This window comes from Dermacentor andersoni, chromosome 7 (genome assembly GCF_023375885.2).
Source record: "Dermacentor andersoni chromosome 7, qqDerAnde1_hic_scaffold, whole genome shotgun sequence".
Lineage (NCBI taxonomy): Eukaryota > Metazoa > Arthropoda > Arachnida > Ixodida > Ixodidae > Dermacentor > Dermacentor andersoni.
In genome coordinates, this window is record NC_092820.1 from 1,214,555 (window position 1) to 1,236,404 (window position 21,850).

At 47.0% G+C, this 21,850-nt stretch overlaps 1 long non-coding RNA gene across 2 annotated transcripts in view; it reads right to left on the reverse strand.

The window, feature by feature from the left end:
* The window catches only part of LOC140219372 (uncharacterized), a 127,520-nt gene that overhangs the window by 50,083 nt on the left and 55,587 nt on the right, over positions 1-21,850 (reverse strand). Inside the window, exon 4 of one of the 2 annotated variants that reach the window (XR_011895585.1) lies at positions 8,920-9,165. The exons of the other annotated variant lie outside the window; for it this stretch is intronic. This is a non-coding gene — a long non-coding RNA (uncharacterized lncRNA). Of the gene's footprint in view, positions 1-8,919; positions 9,166-21,850 lie in introns of those variants that run through there. 2 annotated transcript variants of the gene reach the window in all.

Consider the following 21,850-nt stretch of genomic DNA (forward strand, 5'->3'; position numbering starts at 1 on the left):
GTGTAGTCTCTTGTACTGCAGTATTATACGCAAAGGTAGCATATGGCAGAATACTGTCCCATGTCCGATGCTCGATGTCCACGTACATTGAGATCATGTCAGCGAGCGTTCTATTGAGCCGTTCGGTCAGGCCGTTTGTTTGCGGATGGTACGCTGTGGTTTTTCTATGAGCAGTATGTGTTAGTTTCATAACAGACTGCATCAAACGGGCAACATAAGCCGTTCCTTTGTCTGTTATGAGTACTTTAGGTGCGCCATGTCGTAACACTATGTGTGTGACAAAAAACTGAGCAACTTCAATGGCGGTTCCTTTTGTAAGAGAAGATGTCTCAGCATACCGAGTCAGATAATCGGTTGCTACCACAATCCACCGCTTTCCTGACGTTGATACGGGAAATGGTCCAAGTAAATCCACTCCTATTTGTTCAAAGGGTGTTGCTGGTGGCTGTATCGGTTGCAGAAAACCTGCTGGTTTGAGTGGCGGTGTTTTGCGTCTTTGACAATCTCGGCATGATTTGACATAGTGCTGCACCGAATTCATCAACTTCGGCCAGTAATATTTCTGGCGGATTCTCGCCAGAGTCCTACTAACGCCCAAGTGGCCAGCTGCAGGATCATCATGGCAAGCTTCTAAGATCTCAGCTCGCAGCGATGATGGTACGAGAATTAGAAACGTCTCACCAGTGTGCTCGAAGTTTCGTTTGTAGAGGACGTTGTTCCGGATGACATACGAACACAATCCGCGGACGAAAACTCGAGGCACTTTCACTTGTCGACCCTCCAGGTACTCGATGAGCAGGAGTAATTCCGGATCTGTACGCTGGTGATGAGCCATTTCCGTCATATTTACAGCCCCAAGAAATGGGAAATCTTGCTCGTATTCAGGTGACGTAGATTCGATTGGTGCACGTGATAAGCAATCAGCATCATTGTGTTTGAGACCGGACTTGTAAACGACCGTGATGTCATACTCCTGCAGACGCAAACTCCATCTAGCGAGTCTTCCAGAAGGGTCCTTGAGGTTCGCCAGCCAGCACAATGAATGATGATCGCTGATGGCTCGAAACGGTCTGCCATATAAGTATGGCCGGAACTTACTGATGGCCCATATAACCGCCAGGCATTCCTTTTCTGTAGCTGAGTAAGTTGTCTCGGCTTTTGATAAGGTACGGCTCGCATAGGCAATAACTTTTTCTTCTCCATTCTGCCACTGAATAAGTATGGCACCGAGACCAACGTTACTCGCGTCGGTGTGGATGTCCGTTTCGGCATTTTCATCAAAATGGGCAAGTATAGGAGGACTCTGCAAACGTCGTCGTAGCTCAGAGAAGGCGTCTTCTTGTTCCTTCTCCCACACAAAAGAGACATCTTCTTTTGTCAGTCGCGTGAGTGGTTCGGCAATTTTAGAAAAATTTTCTACGAAACGCCTGTAGTAGGCACACAGTCCCAGGAAACGTCTAATAGCTTTTTTGTCTCTTGGCTTCGGAAACATTTCTACTGCAGTGATCTTCTCAGGATCGGGGCGGACGCCTTCAGCACTGACAATGTGTCCGAGAAAGCGGAGCTCGCGAAAGCCGAAGTGGCATTTTTCGGGTTTTATGGTCAATCCCGCCGTGCGAATAGCATCCAGAACTGCTCTCAGTCGCTGCATGTGCTGCTCGAATGTAGTGGAGAAGACCACCACATCATCCAGGTAGACGAGACACGACTGCCATTTCAGACCGGAGAGAACAGTGTCCATCATCCGCTGGAAGGTGGCGGGCGCAGAACACAGACCAAATGGGAGCACCTTAAACTCGTATAGACCATCCGGTGTCACAAATGCTGTTTTTTCGCGATCTCGCTCGTCCACTTCTATCTGCCAGTATCCGCTTTTGAGATCCAGAGAAGAGAAGAAGTAAGCATTGCGTAGTTTGTCCAAGGTGTCGTCGATGCGTGGGAGTGGATAAACATCTCGCTTCGTGACGAGGTTGAGTTTCCTGTAATCAACACAAAATCGTAGGGTGTTATCCTTCTTTTTGACCAGGACTACCGGAGATGCCCACGGGCTATTGGATGGCTGTATCACATCGTCTTTGAGCATTTCCTGTACTTGACTTCTTATCGCTTCTCTTTCTTTTGGAGCCACTCGGTACGGGTGTTGGCGCACTGGTCTTGCGGGTTCATCGACCACAGTGCGGTGTGACCAAGCTCACAATCTTATCTCTTTGTGGTGATGACAGCTCTCGGTCAATGTCGATGGAGGTAAGGACACTGTCTAAAGTAACAGAAGCTGGCGATGTTGCATGGAGGGTTGACACATCCGCGAGTTGTACATAGTCATGAAGAGACGCTATGACTGTTCCCTTCGCCACGTGTTGTGCCTCATTGCCAAAGTTAGTCAAGAGGACGTCCGCGCATCAGTTACGCAGGTGAACTAGGCCTCTTGCCACGCATATTTGCTTTTCCAGTAGCAGCCCGATATTTCCGTCTGCAAGTCCCTCATAGTCATGGAATACGTCGCTCCTTACAACGACAGTCACACTGCACCGTGCCGGCACCGTCACGTGTTCATTCACAATACGGAGAGAGGAAATATGTGGCTGTTCTGTATCAGAAATGGTAACAGCATTTTCTGTGGAAAACAACACGCGTGATTCTTGTAAGTCGATAATTGCGCCATTCGTTTGCAAAAAGTCCATGCCCAGTATAAGCTCACGGGAACACTCGGGGAGAACAATAAAGCTGCTGACGTATGTAAAGCCTCTAATGCCGATTCTTGCTGTGCACATTCCAACAGGGTCGACTAAGTGTCCCCCCGCTGTACCTATTGGGGGTCCAGTCCAATGGGTCAATACCTTTTTCAATTTTCTGGCGAGTACACTGCTAATAACTGAATAGTCCGCACCAGTGTCTATCAACGCAGTCACTTCGAAGTCGTCGATGATGACGCGCAACTCTGAAGTAACGGCGTCATCACTGCGCTGGTTCGTCGGTTCGTCACTGCCGTCGTCTTGTCGGATTGGCGATGGAGGGCATTCGGTGTTCCGGGCTTCAGCGGCCTTGCCTCCACAGGTCGCTGGCTCTAGTTTTCCCGTCGCGGACTTTGTGAGCGACGCCTCGGTGAAATGGAAGAGGGGCGCGGACTGGGCGACCTATAACGCATAGGCGCTGCCGATCGAGGTTCATGTTGCGGGGGGTTTCGAATAGTTTGGCGCGTGGACAAAAATGCTTCGATTTCATCAGGGCGCTCACCGTTTCGAGGGCAAGGTGCATTCACAGAGAAACCACGCAGTCCTACTCGGCGATACTGACATTCCCGGTATAGGTGACCAGCCTCTCCACAGTGGTAGCAAAGGGGACGCCGGTCTGCAGTGCGCCATACATCGCTTTTACGTGGCCTTCCTTCTGCCATGGGCGGCACATTGCGAGGAAGTATCTCGGGTATTGTGGCCGTTCGTCCAAAGTCGGCGCGTCCTAGGTCCTGGCGTAAAGCTTGGGCGTACGATATCCGCGGCTGACGCTCTGGCTGTGCGCGGGGCCGTACCCGAGGCTCTGGCTCACAAATTACTTGCCGGACTTCTTCGCGTATGACATCGGCAAGTGAGGACACTGGCGGAGGGCTTTGAGCCAGCTGCAGTTTCTGCAGCTCTTCCCTTACGACGGACCTCACCATTTCGCGTAGGATGTCCATGTTGTTGGAGGGGGCTCCTGACCCAACGTCAAATGAAGCGAGGCTTACATCTCTGTTGTACTGCCTCGCACGCTGCAGCAGCGTCTTCTCCATCGCCGTCGCCTCTGATCGAAATTCGGCTACAGTGCGGGGCGGATTACGAACCAGGCCGGCAAAAAGTTCCTGTTTCACACCGCGCATTAGGTGCCGCAATTTCTTGTCCTCAGCCATGTTTGGATCAGCTCGGCGGAAGAGGTGGGTCATATCCTCAATGTACATGGTCACACTTTCGTTGTTTCTCTGGTTCCTCGCCTGAAGAGCGGCTTCTGCCCTCTCTCTGCGGTCCGTGCTAGGGTACGTAGCAAGCAGCTCTCGTCGGAAGTAGTTCCACGATGATAACGACGCTTCATGGTTTTGAAACCACGTGCGCGCAGATTCCTCCAGGGCGAAGTACACATACCGGAGTTTCCTTGTTTCGTCCCAACCGTTACATCTGGCGACATGCTCGAAGTTTTCGAGCCAGTCCTCGGCATCCTCGAATGTGTCTCCGTGAAAGGATTCTGGCGTACGGGGTGAATCAACGACTACGTGAGGAGGCATCACTTGAGTAGCCATCGCACTGGTACCTAGGCTGACTGCTGCCGCTGCCCTTGGTGAATCGGCGAGAAGACCAAACTCGGGGGCCTCACCTCGTATGCGGCGGCTCGTGCGTTGGTGGACCGGCGTTAATTCCGTTGGCTCCAAACTTCGGGGATCCGGGCTACCTTCCCTGGCGCGTGTGGGGCTTGAAGTCATACCCAGCACCTCCACCAGATATGTAACCAACAGTTACGACGGCCGTTTCTATAAAAACTAGTTTATTCTGGGCGAACCTGTGCCCGTCAACAAAAACGTCCCTTGAGCTTCGCTTCTTCTAACGTCGTTCTCTTCTTTTCCGCCTCTTGTCGCGTGCCAGTCCGATTCTCGCGCACGAGCCGCCGGTCTGTCAGCACCGGCCCAGCGTTGCCTTGCGGTGCTTTTCTTGACGCTTGCGGTGTGGCGGCTCTTTTAAACGCAGTTGGGATGTGGCGGTCGTCTTGTGTTCTCGCAATGCTGGCGGCAATATTCATTTTTTCCATCTGCAATTGAAGCCTGGAACCGTCTGCCGGAACCAATTGCACATGTTGACTCCATCGAAGAATTTGCAACCAGAACACGTGCACTTTCTTATAATTTGGTCTGTTTCCGATTATTTACTGCTTCGCTACAACGTTGCGTTGCGCAACTGTGTTTCGGTCGTTTCCCACCGCATCTGAATTGTTCGTAGCTCTTACCCATTCCCTGTATTATCTGCGTTGTACTGTGTGCTTTGGTCTGTCGTTTTGTTTTCATGTTATATCTTTGAATTGTTATAATTAGCGTATTTCATTGCTTTCTTCTGTATTGACCAACATTGCTTTGTTGTTTTGATTGTGACCCACTCCTGTATGAGCCTGTAAAAAGGATTACAGTATTGCTAAATAAAAAGATCCGAGGTTATGTGACTTCTCGCCCCTTGTCGCTCGATAAACTGGGTCGCACATCGTTGAAGCATGCGTGCCTTTGCATGCCGCGCACACCAACTTCCGCTGACACTCGTTCGCGCGGTGGCCCTTCAAAGTACACCGGGACCACCGCATAGCTTGAGCCAGCCGGTTCTTTTTTTCTAATATGGTCAAGGTAGTCCTGCATGACTCGGTTGCCTGTCTTGTAGATTTGCAAAAAAAAACATTCGTTGCGCATTTGTTTCGATTCTTCCGATGCATACAGGACTGATGCCGATGGCATTCTTTCTGTGGGACCCGCCGACATTGAAGGAGGATGCCGATGGAGCACACTGCTCTCTTGTTTCGAGCTCTATCTGTGTATATCGCAAGAGGTGCTCGAGTTTCTTGCAAGACGTTGTGGTTGCCTCCCCTGAAGCAGGGGATGACGTGTCTTGTGCATCATTCTAGAGACGGCTGTGGCGGTGGAACGCCATGACGATTTTTTGTGGCAGGGATTGAAGCAGAACGTCGTAGAGAATCGCCGCAAAACTGCTAGATGGAACTTCTAGGACATTGAGGCCGCTCACATTCAGCTGGACTCCGTCGTACACCCTGCGCAATTCCCTCATATACAACGGAGACGTCACGGGCTGCAGTTCGCGGAGCGCTCTGAAATGATGCTGTAAAATCCGGCTCCTGTCCCCGAACCTTTGCTTTAGCAGCTGGATGGCAGTCTCATAACAGGCTTCAGTCGTTAGCAGTCCGGCAATGGCAGCTGCTGCTTCCCCTACCAGGTAGTTGTGGAGGTAATGGAATTTATCAGTCGTGCGCAGGGTTGTATTTGCGTGAAACACGCCATTGAATTCCTCCTAAAACGACGTCCATTAACACACATCCCCATGGAAAGGCTTGATGGTCAGCGTTGGGAGACGAGGTCCGAAGCTCTGTGACGCAACTGTCGTTGGGGCAGGTGGCGTATTGAGCGTCGTCGAGGGAGGTGTCTGCACAGTGCTTCCGACGCTGAGATCTGCGAGCCGGTCCAGGAGGCGTGTCAGGGTCTGAAGCGTGTGGTCGTCATAATGAGCTGAAGACTCGTACTCCCTTTCAAGATCCTCGACGGGAATCACGTCCTCAAGCTCGGCATTGATCTTCCGAAGCTCGTTACGGCTGGCGACGAGCTTGTCTATAACCTAGCTGAACGCAGTGCGGTCATTGCAGCGGCTCTCCAACAGCGTCGTTGCCTCACTGATGATTTTCGTTGATTGGTTTCGTCTAGCAGAGCGTTTCGATTTCAGGCGGTCCATGTTTCATGAGGATCGCTGCTTGCTTGCTCGTAAGGTAGTCGGTTTCGTACGTTACTTTGCTTGGTGTGGTTCCGATAAGGATCGGGCTGCTCCGGCTGCAGTTTCTAGAAGAAACTCGTCGGCGCCGTCGCTAGTTGTCTACGTCATTGGGATCCGCTCATCGTCCCGCGTTTGGCACCATATGTTGTGGAACGCTGGCCACTTACAGGTCGCGTCGCGAGAAAAAACGGAGCTGCGAGACACCCAACAAAGCCTTTTTAATGGCAAGAAACGAACACCCCAGGTGTCATGATGATGATAAAAGTGCGTGCACTTGGCGCCAGGCGCGGAGGCAGCAGCTCGCGATACATTCTTCTTCTTCGTCGTCTGCTAATCTCTGACAGCCTTTGCTTGAGTGTGAGGGCTTTTAGTCGGCCTTCGGGGACGTTTTCTTCGAGCTGCTCACTCTGCTGCTTCAGTTTCTGAATGGTTCTTTCATACAGCGAAAGCCTAGCCTTCAGCCGTCTGATGGGTTGCGCTTGCGTCCGCCTTCTCATAGAAATACGTGCAGCTTGACTCTGGTTGTGCTGTTTCCTTGCAGATATTTGATTGAAAAGAGCATTCCTCAAATGTTAGCATGAAATGCATGGCTTGCTTTCGTTGGCGGTTCCCTGGCAATTTTTGCTTGAGATTGCAGTTCCTGAGAGAGAAAATTTCTTATTTCCTATGACGAAAGGAAATTCTTGAAGAGTTCCTGCACCCGCGCACATGCTGAGAGCCTCTACCTTCTTTGACAAACAGTCAGGATCGTCTGACACACAGTGCAGTACCTGCACCCCCTTCAAGAACACTTTTGCTTCACTCCATGCTCATCTTGAATAAACACAACTAACTTCTTGGCGAACAGAATACTCGTCTTTAGTGGGCTCACACACACTGTACGCAAGTTAAGGGCGAAGCACTGAGCTTATGTTTTCCCCATGAACCTGACGGTAACATCAAGTTGTCAAATGGCATGCACGATACATTCTCGAAGTCCACACTGTCTATCGTACTCTCCGCACTTACAGGTGTGATAGCTCCCTGTGCACGTTTCTTCCTGGGTGGCGCGTTCTGATCACTTCTTGTAGCACGCTTTCTCTCCGGTGGCAGCCTCTTTGAACAATAAGCAGGGAGGTTGGGAACAGAGTAGGAACTGCGCCCGGAAGGAGCACAGGCCTGCTTCACTCGATGCGGGCGAGCTCACCGTTCACTTTATGCTCAAAGTACCTTGACACGTACCGTTCGTCAAAGTGAAGCTCACACACTGCACAGTTTTCTTGGAGCTTTTTGAAAGCGTGAAGAATAGCACGCTGCCATTGTGCGAGCGGACTTACGTTTTTGGGTGCACCAAACAAGAACAGTCTCTTCTTGCTCGACTAGTAGCCTGTTGTGCATGCACCCGGGCACAAAACAATGCCTCTGCGCACCAAACAAGGAAGCAGTTATTTTATGTCTAAAAGATGTCTTGAACGGCTAACACAAATGTAAAGTAGCTGTCTTTATCAAGACATTTTGTAGACGTGGACACCTAGAAGTACTTCAGTAGGGCCTGCTAACGTTACGCTTAAAGTTGGCTAACGGACAGCTTGACAAGAACAACTGAATACTTTTATTAAACATTCCCTGAAATTTTCGTGGCAGTGCTTACAGTAGCACGAGGTTTGTCCAGAGTTAGAATTTATTTTAAATTATGCACGGGCATCAGGAAAAAGTTTATATTGCCGGATAGAGTGATGCACATGTAGTTTTTTCCAGATGTTAAGCATGGGAATAGTCTAGTACAGGGTGATTGGTATATTAGTGAATTTTGCTTAGACCAATCAATTGTCAGAATTATTTCGCAAATGAAACAAGATATGTGTAGTATGCTGATATCATGCCAATGTGCACCCATTGACTGAAACAAGAATGCCATATCTGCATGAAACAAATCATTGCTGACGAAACTTTGCCCTGCTGGGTCTCCACCGAACTGAAATAGTTTCTAGTAGGGAAACATTTTGTCAGTGATGCTGCGATTCAGGCAAAAATTACATCCTGCTTTCAATTACAGGCGGCAGGATAGCATGACACCAGTATACGAAACAGAATGCTGCGCTATGAATTCTTAAAAAATTAAGGACAGTTCACACCTGGAAAAACACTCTATCCGCCAATATAAATATTTTTTTCTGATGTCCATGCCTCATTTGAAACTTACTTTGCGGGTGCCCCTTGTAAGGAATTGCCATATGCTTGCATAGCATGACACAGAAATAATGGCCAGTTCTTTGGCATACCACCCACTGGTGAATTCCTTGCATGTTGCATGTTACCGGAAGTGAAAGATAAATCATAATATGTTGTTATTTTTTGTACACTGTACGATTAGTTTTTCATGCAGTGCATAAAACATGTTTTTTTTTTGCAAGCGAAGATGCAGCAAGTTCCCACCATGTCACACAGTCAAACTTTATTACCTAATAAATGAGAAAAGATGCAGAAAGTGTAATTAACAAGAGTGACAAATACAAGCAATGTTGGTCATGCATGAATTCTAAAAATGACTGCGGCCCTCGTCAGAGCAGGCCAGCCAGAGCAGTAGAGCACTGGCTGCCTACAAAAGCTTGCTGTCACAGGCCACACGTGCAGGTTCTTCTTATGTCTTGACACAACAGTTCTTACAGACACAGGCAAGCAACATCTGCACAGAAGCGGAAAAAAAGCTGAGGGAGGAAATTAGAATGTGCAAATTGGAACTTCAATTAGCAATATGTTCCAAGCAAGTTTGGGTCACATTAAAAGTAAATTGAAGCACTCCTTTCTCTTAAATTACGGGGCTCTTAAGGTATTACGTGAAGTTTAAAACTACCACAATATTTCCTGGCATATAGATATTAAACTGTAGGGCAGGGTCACGCAAATAATCATCATCAGCCTGGTTTATGTCCACTGCAGGACGAAGGCCTCTCCCTGCAATCTCCAATTACCCCTGTCCTACGCCAACCAATACCAACTAGCACCCGCGAATTTCCTAATTTCATCGCTCCACCTTGTCATCTGCTGTCCTCGACTGCGTTTCCCTTCTCTTGGTACCCATTCTGTAACCCTAATGGTCCAATGGTTATCTAATAGGAAACATTGATTGCGCTTTCTAGACAATCACATGTAAGAAGACAGGACAGGCGCAATGCGCCTGTCCTGTCTTCTTACAAGTGATTGTCTAGAAAGCGCAATCAATGTTTCCTATTACAATGAACCAACTTGCCCAACAACGCATCCTGCTAAATGGTTATCTAACCGGCTCATTACATAACCTGCCCAGCTCCATTTTTTTTCTCTTAATGTCAATTAGAATATTGGCTATACCCGTTTGCTTTCTGATCCAAACTGCTCTCTTTCTGTCTCTTAACGTTATACCTAGCAATCTTCGTTCCATTACTTGTTCTCAAGCTTCTTTATCAATCTCCAAGTCTCTGCGCCATATGTCAGCACTGGTAAAATGCACTGATTGTGCATCTTTCTTTTCAATGATAATGGTAAGCTTCCAGTCAGAAGCTGACAATTTCTGCCATATGCGATCCAACCGCTTTTTATTTTTCTATAAATTTCTTTCTCATGATCAGGGTGCCCTGTGATTAATTGACCTAGGTAAACATACTCCTTCAGACTCTAGAGGCTGACTGGCGATCTTGAACTCCTGTTCCCTTTCCCGGCTATTCATCATTATCTTTTTAATTATGGGGTTTTACGTGCCAAAACCTCTTTCTGATTATGAGGCACGCCGTAGTGGAGGACTCCGGAAATTTCGACCACCTGGGGTTCTTTAACGTGCACCTAAATCTAAATACACGGGTGTTTTCGCATTTCGCCCCCATCGAAATGCGGCCGCCATGGCCGGGATTCGATCCCGCGACCTCGTGCTCAGCAGCCTAACACCATAGCCACTGAGCAACCACGGCGGGTATTATCTTTGTCTTCTGCATATTAATCTTCAGCCCCACTACCACACTCTCTCTGTTAAGGCCCTGAATCATTTGCTGTAATTCATCTGCATTGTTGCTGAATAGAACAATGTCTAGCTGTTGCCTCTTTTCCAAACTTAACCATGGTATAGCACAGGGTAAGCAGGTAGCATGCAAAGGACTGGTTATAAAGTAGTATCCCAAAACAACACTTCTAGGGTTGGGCCAATCATTTTTGTTCATATATTTTCTTGCGACTCTAATTGGCTTAGGGCAATATCTACAGCCAATGATGCATCAACTTGGATGATACGTCATACGAAATTGAAAGTATCTCATGATGTGATCAAACGAGAACATTGCCCCCTGTCTTGGAAGCGTTAACATGCTGTTTGCACCAGAAAGTGCAAAGTGATTTGTAGAAGTAGCAAATTCAACAGTGCACACATAGCCTCAGGTAATTCAGAGAAACTGCTACACACAAAAATATATCTCGTTTTATTCTATTTTTTATTCAGCCTTGATCTAGACACAGTGAAGGTCTTGGATGGCAAGGCTAAAGGCAGTACATTGTCTGCCTGACTTAGGCCCTGTCACCCATACACTGCTCAACAGTGAGGTAGCATATCATAACATATAGATATATACACATATCAATAGCGTGGATTAGATATGCATAGCATACTACAAACATACGTGCATTAAATACAACAATCACAGTACAACTTTCTAAGTAGAAACAGTTTATGATCAACAGAGTAATATTGTTACGTAAGAAGACGCAGATGAAAAGCTATATACAAGTATATTTACAATGCAATACGCCGCACTTGGCAAAGAGGCAACAGCCCGCGCTAGCCTCCAATCGTCGTCGTTGTCTTCTTGCTGCTCGCCTCTTTGTCATTGGTAATACTATACATTGGTAATACTATTTTTTTCAGGCGGGTACGAAAGTCCGCGCCCATTACCGAAAAATGCGCCCCAGTGTCTATAAGAGCAGATACAGGAACACCGTCGACTTGCACGTCAAGAAGGTTCAGATGAGTGGGCAACGTCAGTCGAGGATTTGGCGGCGTAGGGAGCAATGCAGCGTCACCTCGAGGCGCTGCATCATCTAGTTTTCCGGCTGGGAGCGGCGTCCGAAGGGAGTCGGCGAAAAGGAGCGACAGGGCTGGGGAGAGCGAGACTGTCGTCGTTGGGGCGAAGGTGAACGAGAATACGGGCGGTTCGGCGCAGGAGAGTCAGTGGCGGCATTATCGGAGCGTGCGGCATAGGGACGAGAAGGGCCACCTGAGGGGCGAGAGTAGGCAGTATAAGCAGACCGGGTCGGGGAAGTCCAGCGACTTCGACAGTGCCGAGAAATGTGCCCGATGCGACGGCAGTGAAAACAAATGGCTTGTCGTCAGCAGTGCGCGATTCAGCTGGGTTGCGGAAACGTGGTGGAAGAGAAGATGCGGGACGGGGCGGAATCGAAGAAGGTGGATGGGTATCAGGGCGATGGGCCGAGCAGATGGTGTGAAGGCCCATGTTTTCGAACTCCTGGCGGACAACTTCCTGGATCAAGGAAACCGTGACTGCAGGTGCGTTGGTGGGGCTGGAGTCGAAGGCAGCCGGATAGGCGGCCTCAATCTCACGCCGGGCGATCTTGGTGATATCGCCAGTGTTGTTGGGACGAGGAGCGTCGGCACAGGAAGATGTCGCTGGGGTGTTGGGCAAACGGGCAAACTGCTGGTCGATACGTCGGCTTTTAGCGAGTTCCAGGCGGCGGCACTCTTTTATAATAGTGTCACGTGGTAGTGACGGTGAAGAAAGAAGCAATACGGTGGAATACAAAACTAGCTTTTATTGGGCGAACCTGTGCTCACAAAAACAGGCTACACTTATAGCACAACGATAGCGGCGAACACGGTCGGCGATCGTCGGAAAAACTGATTAGCGGGTCAAGTGCGTCGGCTTTTATAGATCAGTCGTCGAATGTTCCAGATTAACTGATGGGACCCGCGTGTCTTCCACAAAGTTCTACACCATTCGTGTCACGCGATAAAATCTGATAACACAAGGTTCGGCGACAACAGACACGCGGATAGAAGCGTCGATAACTTTCCAGAAACGTCGGATACATGCAGTCGCGTCCCTCGCTGTGCGATTACAGTTGTTAAGCGGCGAAACGTGGTTGCCCGATAAAGATAAGTACACGTGTCAATAGCATCCACTGTCGCGACGTTGTTGAATACGAGCAAGTTGAAGGCGTCATCGGCAATGCCTTTGAGGATGTGGGATACCTTGTCTGACTCAGTCATGTGTGCATCAACTTTGCGGCATAGAGCCAAGACGTCCTGAATGTACGTGACATAGGGCTCTGTTCACGTCTGCACACGGCCGGAAAGCGCCTTCTGCGCGGCAAGTTTGTTACCGTAGGGGTTGCCGAACAAGTCTCGGAGCTTTTGCTTGAGCGAATCCCTACTGGTGAGCTCATCTTCGTGCGTCGGAAACCAAACTCGAGGTGTGCCACCGAGGTAAAAGACTACGTTGGCGAGCATGATAGTAGGGTCCCACCGGTTATTGCGGCTGATCGTACAGGCTGATCCAGTCCTCGACGTCTTCCCCATCTTTGCCCGAGAATACGCCAGGATCACAAGGAGCAGAGAGAGTGATGTAGGTCGTCGAAGTCGCAGCAGGTGTCGGAGGCGGCTGAGTCGAGTTGTCATCGCCGGGAGCCATGAAGCTAGGCTCGACGTACCGCCCACTGCGAAGCTCCGTGACGAGGTACAGGGAACGTCCACCTCCACCAGATATGTTACGTAAGAAGACGCAGATGAAAAGCTATATACGAGTATATTTACAACGTAATACGCCGCACTTGGCCAAGAGGCAACAGCCCGCGGTAGCCTCCAATCGTCGTCGTCGTCTTCTTACTGCTCGCCTCTTCTGTCTTCTTACTGTCTTCTTACTACTCGCCTCTTCGTCATTGGTAATACTATTCCTAGCAATATGAACAGGAAAAAGCTTTATATAGATACAAGCACAATATGAAACGGACTTAGAATAATTATACATAAAACACACAAGAAACCAATTAGCACAATAGCCCCGTTTACATGAATGCGACAGTGGCGCATCGTATTTCCAAGCGCATTTGGGAAAGGCGATGCGACGCCGTTTACATGTAGAGCATTAACTCTCGCGAGAACGTAGCGCCACATGGTGTCGTTTAAGGGAAGTTCAGTCGACTTCCGGTGTGACTGGTTTCCGGTGGTGGGCCGAGTGCACGTTGGTGGCTGAGTGCCGAGAAATAGACAGCTTTAGTTGAGCGTCCGCAACTTATAGCGTGCGCTATACGCTATAGTATAACGTACGCTAAGCAGCGCACGTTTTTTAGTTTTAGTTGGCCAGCGAGATCTTCGGATCTCAGAGGCCATATGCCGTCTTTGGGGCTATTTCTCAACTCTAACGATAGGTAGCGCTGACATCTCGAACGTTCCTTTCGTTAGGCTTCGACTCGTTCGAAACGAGAAGCGATCTCGAAAACACCACAAGGTTATCCATAATACTCTGTCGTCGAAGCGGCCAGAGACTAAGCGAAAGCCGTTTGCACAATCATTTGCTGCGAACGAAGCGCATTTTACAAAAGAAACGCCAAATTCAATTCGAAGCGGGCAGCCGGGACCGCCGCCATATTGGTGGCTAATTCCTTCCCATAATTCCTTATGCGACGATCCTGCGTTTACAAGCTCCGCGACAGTCGACTCGCGCCCGTAAATCTACCCTCGCCTGGCGCATTAATGCGATGCGCCTTCCTAGCGCATTACCGCTGTTTACATGAATGTGATGCGCTAGAAATGCGATGCGATGCGACACTGTCGCATTCATGTAAACGCGGCTAATGTCAATCAGAAAGGGAAAGCAAATATTTTTTCATAGCACTTTTAAAGCAGTTTAATGATCTGTAGTTTTGCTGATCGTGTTAGGATGTGCATTTACGAAGGATGGGACTAAGTATGTTAGCTGTTTTCTACCGTAGTTGGTCCTGCAAGATCGAACTCTAATATGGTCATGCCTGAAATTGTATTGGGTGTAAGTTGAGAGGTGATTTTGATAAAGAATGAGTGAATTTTTCTCGAGTTCGCCTCGTGTGTATATAGCGAGCTTAAGTTCGTACAGTTGATTAATTTTTAAAAGTGCATGTTTTATGCAAAAAGGTGCCGTGTGATCGCGGGGTTAAAGGTTCATAACACAGCGAACTGCTTGTTTTTGGAGACATATCAATCGATCGAAATTTTATTGTAATGTAGTCTCCCATACCAACAGGTGGGACTGAATTAAAGCATAATACGGACGGCGTTTCAATCAAGTAGGAACAAGGTATCTAATCTTAAACAATATGCCTATGGACCTACAAATGCTAGAATGAATCTTCGTTACATGAGGTGTAAAACTCTGGTTCTCATCAAAAAGTACACCCAAAAATGTAAAAGCTGAAGTCCGCTCGATTACACAACTATCGAACTTTACAAAAAAAGCACAGTCATCAGGCCTATTTCTTGGCTTAAAAACCACATATTTAGTTTTATTGACGTTTAACTGTAGGTGGTTCGCTGATAACCAAAGTAAATGTTGATCTAACCAATTATTAGCTGTAATTTCTAGCACTCGTAGACTGTCACCTGAGAAAAACAAACGCGTCGTTAACATACAAGACTATATCTGGAGTACGCGGTATGTTTACAATATCGTTTACGTATAGAATAAAGAACAGTGGAACCAAAATTGACCCTTGAGGAACAACGAGTGCAATTTCTTTCTTTTGTGAACAAAACCCATTATAACACGTGTATTGCTGTCTGGTAGTGAAGTAATCTCGAATCAGTTTTAGGGCCACTCCGCGAACTCCGTAGTATGACAGTTTATTAAATAGGATGGTGTGTTCAATGGAGTCGAAAGCTTTTCTAATGTCCAGGTAAAGACCAACCGTATATAGTTTGTTCTCGATGTTACTCAGGAGTTTTCCTTTGATCTTAAGAATTGCCATTTCAGTAGATCTGTGTTCACGGAAGCCAAACTGTTGGTCCACAAGGGCGTGGTTCTTATCTAGAAATTTAGTTAGTCTGCACTTTACGAGTCGTTCCGACACTTTTGAGGACAGAGGTAGTATAGATATCGGCCTATAATTATTTAAATCAGTGACAGAGCATCCCTTATGCAATGCAATCACTTTGGCAATTTTCATAGAATCGGGAAAAATGCCATTCGCGAAAGCACTGTCACAGATATGGCATAATGCAGCCGAGACAACATCAGCAACAGATGATTGGTGCTGCTTTTATGTCATCAGTCCCTGTAGTAGTATCCTTTTTTAAAGCGTTAAGAACGGAACACACTTCCATTTCAGTGCAAGGTGATCGGCAGATAGAATTGGAAGTCTCGTAGTTTAGAAATTTAACAGATGCCAGTAACGAAACACTAGAGTGGGATGACCCACCCACCACCAAGTAAAAAATGATCGTTGAATATATTGGCCACGGAACTTTCACTGTATTCAGTGTCACCAAACGTTATAGTATTCGTGTTTGTGTTATACTGGGTTCCTTTTAACCTGCGAACTGCATTCCATAATTTATTTGGATTGTTTGATACCGTAGAAAACATATGTTCATAATACCAGTTTCTAGCTTTTTTGAGGTCTGAAGTCAACTTGTTTCTTATTTTCTTGTATTCACTTTGTATAGCAAGATCCCTGTACCGAATAAATGTATCAAATAATTTGTCACATTTTTGCATTCTTTTATACATCTCTCGAGTTACCCCCGGCTTTCTTGTAGGTCCTTATTCGTTGTAATGGGAAAGCAGCATCATAACACGACTTTATTATCTGAATAAACATATTAAACGAAATATTCGGATCATTTTCGCTATACACTTTAGACCAGTCTGTATTCTCTATCATTGAGCGAAAAGCACTCATATTGTCATCGCTAAAGTGGCGACAGAAAGAAAGCTGACATCGAAAACGCCTTCTTGTGTTTTCATGTCGTGGCAAAAAACAAAATACTGGCAAATGATGACTTAAATCAGACGTGAGAATTCCCGAAAAAACATCATTTGGATCGTGGTTCGTTATACATATATCAATTAATGATTCGGAATCAAGCAATGTGCCCTGCAGTGACCATAGGATGGTAAGAACTCGAATTAGCCTAAACCTGAGGAGGGAACGGAAGAAACTGGTACATAAGAAGCCGATCAATGAGTTAGCGGTAAGAGGGAAAATAGAGCCCTCCCAGATCAAGCTACAGAACAGGTATTCGGCTTTAACTCAGGAAGAGGACCTTAGTGTTGAACCAATGAGCGACAATCTTGTGGGCATGATTAAGGAGTGTGCAACAGAAGTCGGTGGCAACTCCGTTAGAGGATACCAGCAAGCTATCGCAGGAGACGAAAGATCTGATCAAGAAACGCCAATATATGAAAGCCTCTAACCCTAAAGCTAGAATAGAAGTGGCAGAACTTTCGAAGGCAAAAAACAAGCCTAAGACAGCTGACATTGCATTGTATATTACTGCCCACATTGCAGCGTCAGCTGCATTGTCTATTAATGACCATGTACCAAGAGTTTATATCGACTGTGCTGAATTTCTTGTATTACATTCTTTTATGTAGTGTGTGTGGATCTCGTACTTTTTTAAAACTTCTGACCTTGCTGTACACCATGTACGGGGGCTCGGGCTCCCTCAAGCGAAAATCCTTCGCTATTTTGCCTGAGCCTACCCACATCATGATGATGTAAATAAAACTGACTTGACTTGACTTGACATAAGGAAGTATAATATGGATAGAATTAAACATGCTCTCAGGAACGGAGAAAGCCGAAAAACAGTGAAGAAGAAACTAGGAATTGGCAAGAATCAGATGTATGCGTTAATCAGTTATGCGTTAAGTGGTTCAGGAGTTCTATAGAGTTTTATACAGTGCCAGTGGCACCCACAACGATAATGGAACAGAGAATAGTCTAGAGGAATTTAATATCCCACAGGTAACGCCGGAAGAAGTAAAGAAAGCCTTGGGCGCTATGCAAATGGGGAAGGCAGCTGGGGAGGATCAGGTAACAGCACATTTGTTGAAGAATGGTGGGCAGATTGTTCTGGAGAAACTGGCACCCTGTATACGCAATGCCTCATGACCTCGAGCGTACCGGAATCTTGGAAGAACGCTAACATAATCCTCATGCATAAGAAAGGGGACGCCAAAGACTTGAAAAATTACAGACCGATCAGCTTACTGTCCGTTGCCTACAAAGTATTTACTAAGGTAAATAGAATCAGGAACACTTAGACTTCCGTCAACCAAAGGACCAGGCAGGATTCCGTAAAGGCTACTCAACAATAGACCATATTCACACTATCAGTCAGGTGATAGAAAAATGTGCGGAATATAACCAACCTTTATATATAGCTTTCATTGATTACGAGAAAGTGTTTGATTCAGTCGAAACCTCAGCAGTCATGGAGGCATTGCGTAATCAGGGTGTAGACGAGCCGTATGTAAAATTACTGAAAGATATCTATAGCGGCTCCACAGCCACCGTAGTCCTCCATAAAAAAAGCAACAAAATCCCAATAAAGAAAGGCGTCAGGCAGGGAGATACGATCTCTCCAATGCTATTCACAGCGTGTTACAGGTCGTATTCAGAGACCGGTATTGGGAAGAATTTGGGATAAGAGTTAATGGAGAATACCTTAGTAACTTGCGATTCGCTGATGATATTGCCTTGCTTAGTAACTCAGGAGACCAATTGCAATGCATGCTCACTGACCTGGAGAGGCAAAGCAGAAGAGTGGGTCTAAAAATTAATCTGCAGAAAACTAAAGTAATGTTTAACAGTCTCGGAAGAGAGCAGCAATTTACAATAGGTAGCGAGGCACTGGAAGTGGTAAGGGAATATATTAACACACGTACCTATCTTTATCTGGCGACCACGTTTCGCCGCCTAACGAATGTTATCGCACAGCGCGGGACGCGCCGGCATGCATCCGAAGTTTCTGGAAAGTTATTGATGCTTCTATACGCTGTCTGTTGTCACCGAACTTTGTGTTATCTGATTTCATCGCGTGACGCGAATGGTCTAGAACTTTATGGAAGGCACGCGGGTCCCAACAATTAGACTGGAACAGTCGACGACTGCTGTATAAAAGCCGACGCGCTTGACCCGCTGATCAGATTTTGACGATCGCCGACTGTGTTCGCCGTTGTCGCCGTTCTTTAAGTTTAGCTTGTTCTTGTGGGCACAGGTTCGCCCAATAAAACGCTAGTTTCGTCTTTCCCAGTTTGACTGTTTTCTTTACCGTCACTACCACTTGACATCTGGTGGAGGTGCTTTGCGTTCATGTACCGGACGCCCCCACAAAGCCGTGACCCAAGCCCGAACGCGGAAGACATCACCAACGTCCACAAGAACTAGCGCGGTAGCCGCAGGCTGCAACGACTGCCCCCGGAGCACGGTCGAGGCGAGCAGGAAGATTGCCACCAAGTCCAGCCCAATGGCAGCCCAGCATCCCCCATCGTGCTGCAGCAGCCTAGAAAGCCTCCGACGTTCCGCGGCTCAACGTTCGAAGACCCGGAAAGCTGGCTTGAGACATACGAGAAAGTCGCTACATTTCACAGCTGGAACAGCGACGACAAACTGGGACATGTTTTCTTCGCATTGGAAGACGCTACCAGGACGTGGTTGGAGAACCGAGAAGCCACCTTAACGACCTGCGACCTGTTCCAAAGCGGCTTCCTGGAGACATTCGCAAGCGTCGTACGCCGAGAACGAGCTCAAGCGCTATTAGAAGCCGGGTGCTGCTACCTAATGAGACAACCGCGCTCTTCACGGAGGAAATGAGCTGTCTATTCCACCACGCCGACCCTGAAATGGCCGAGGAGAAGAAAGTCCGCCTACTAATGCGTGGTGTAAAGGAGGAACTTTTTGCCGGAATGGTACGAAGCTCACCGAAGACCGTCGACGAGTTTCTTCGTGAGGCCACCAGCATCGGGAAAACACTCGAGATTCTAAACCGGCAATTCGACTGTCGCACGAACTCTACAAACTACGCTGGAGTTCAACCACTGGCCACGGACGATCTACGCGACACTATCCGAGCGGTCGTACGGGAGGAGCTGCAGAAGTTCTACCCAAGGTCGCAGTCCCAAGTGAATTCAATCGCTGAAATCGTCAAAGAAGAGGTTCAGCGATCGCTTGGAGTCCCTGAGGTGCAACCACGATCACCGCAACCTCAGCCGGAGGCGATAACATATGCCGCCGTCGGCCGCCGTGAAGGTCCCCCTCCGCGACAACGCCAGGGCCCTGTAACGCCGTAATTCCGTCGTGCACCGCCGCAGCCGCCAGCACGCCCACCCGTCGCCCAGCGCAGCAACGCGAGGAAGACGGACATTTGGTGAGCCCCCGACCACCGCCCGCCCTGCTACCACTGCGGCGAAGCCGGCCATGTGTATACAATACAATACAATACAAATGCCTTTATTTCCATAAACGTACAATTTATGGGGGGATTTAAGGAAAAAGTTGCTCGCAGCAACTTGACTGGCCTTAAAGCCCGGTCTGAGGGCAGCAGCAGAAGGCACAGGCACTAATTTAGAACCGACAAAACAATACATAAGCGAAAACAAACAAACAAATAAACATTACAAGTCATAAATAACTACGCGAAATCCACAGTTTACAGTATTGTACAAGAGAAGCAGCAATAGAACAAGGTAATCATTGTTAGGAAAGAATAAGACATGATTTGACAGAGGCTAATATCAAATTGAGATGTGTGACGACAGTCTACTTCAGAAAACAGCCACAAACAACACATTAAATCGTCTTCAAAATGTCACTGAATTGCTCATATAAATGCGATACAGGACAGGAGGTGACATCTATGTTATTACATTTAAGCGTGTTTAATAGGCGTGGTAAGCGGTGGTACAACATTTGAAGAGAATAGTTAGTGCGAGGGTGCGGCACATACCAGTGTTCAGGTGACCGTGTACTATATTCTGTTCTGTTTCTAGTTAGCTGTGCTAACGATGTGATGTATGGCTGGCTTTGTTTTGCTTCTTTACGATAGGCAAGTAACAGCCTCAACTGCGACAGAGAATGCAGTGTGAGTAAATTCAACTGTTTGAATAGAGGTGCAGTGTGAGCATCTACTGAAGCATTACAGATACTACGTATTGCCTTTTTTTGAAGCAAGAATAACCGGTTTATGTTCGTAGCAGACGTCGTACTCCACACGAGGCAGCAGTAGTGTACGTGACTCAGGAAGAGAGCGTTGTACAAAAGAAGTTTGACCTTGCGTGGCAGCGGTCTTAAGCTGAAGAGCGCCCCAGCTACTTGCGCAAGTTTGCCTCCGAGGAAGTCGATGTGATTAGTCCATAACATATGGCTGTCAAAAAAGACACCTAACGTCTTCGCAGACTGAACAAGCTCAATTCTTGAGGAACCTATTGTAATGTCGGTCTCTAAGCTCACACCTTTATTTTTTGGTTGAAATAAAATAGCTTTTGTTTTGTCAGTGTTAATTCTTAAGCCATTATCCTGTGACCATGCGTGTATTTTTTTGAGAACAGAGTTTGCAGTTGAAACCAGCCTTTCAACGTTGTTCGATTAAAAAAGAAGCGTAGTGTCATCTGCATAAATAATGTATTTAGGTTCACTATCGACAAGAACAAGGTCATTAACGTATATGTTGAAAAGCAGGGGGCCCAATATACTTCCTTGGGGAACACCAACTGTTACTTCCTTGAACTGGGAGCAGATGCCATTAATTTCAACGAGTTGATTCCGCTGATTTAAATAAGATTTCACTATATCCAAAGCAATACCACGAATACCGTAGTACTCTAGCTTCTTTAACAAAAGTTCGTGGTTAATGGAGTCAAACGCTTTACTGAAGTCGATAAGAACCCCGAGCGTGAGCAGCTTGTTTTCAAAATTTTGTAATATTTGTTCCTTTTGTGTTAGTAACGCGAGCTGGGTTGACCGTCCCTTTCGAAAAGCATATTGACAGTCAGTGAACAGGTTATGTTTTTCAAGGAAATCTGAAATACGCCGAAATATTATTTTTTCAAGTCCTTTTGAAAATACTGGAAGTATGGAAATGGGTCTGTAATTAGATATCACAGTTTTATTGCCTTTTTTAAACAGAGCAAGTACTTTAGCTGTCTGCATTTTGGCAGGAAATACGCCAGATGTCAGGCAGAGGTTGTAAATGTATGTTAAAACAGGCGATATAATGTTCAAGACATGCTTTACAGGTGTAATCTGTATGCCGTCAATGTCACACGACGTGGTATTACGCAACTCAGAAAATAAATGGACTAGCTCAGACTCAGTAGTAGGATATAAGAATATACTATCAGGGCACCTGACCTGAACAT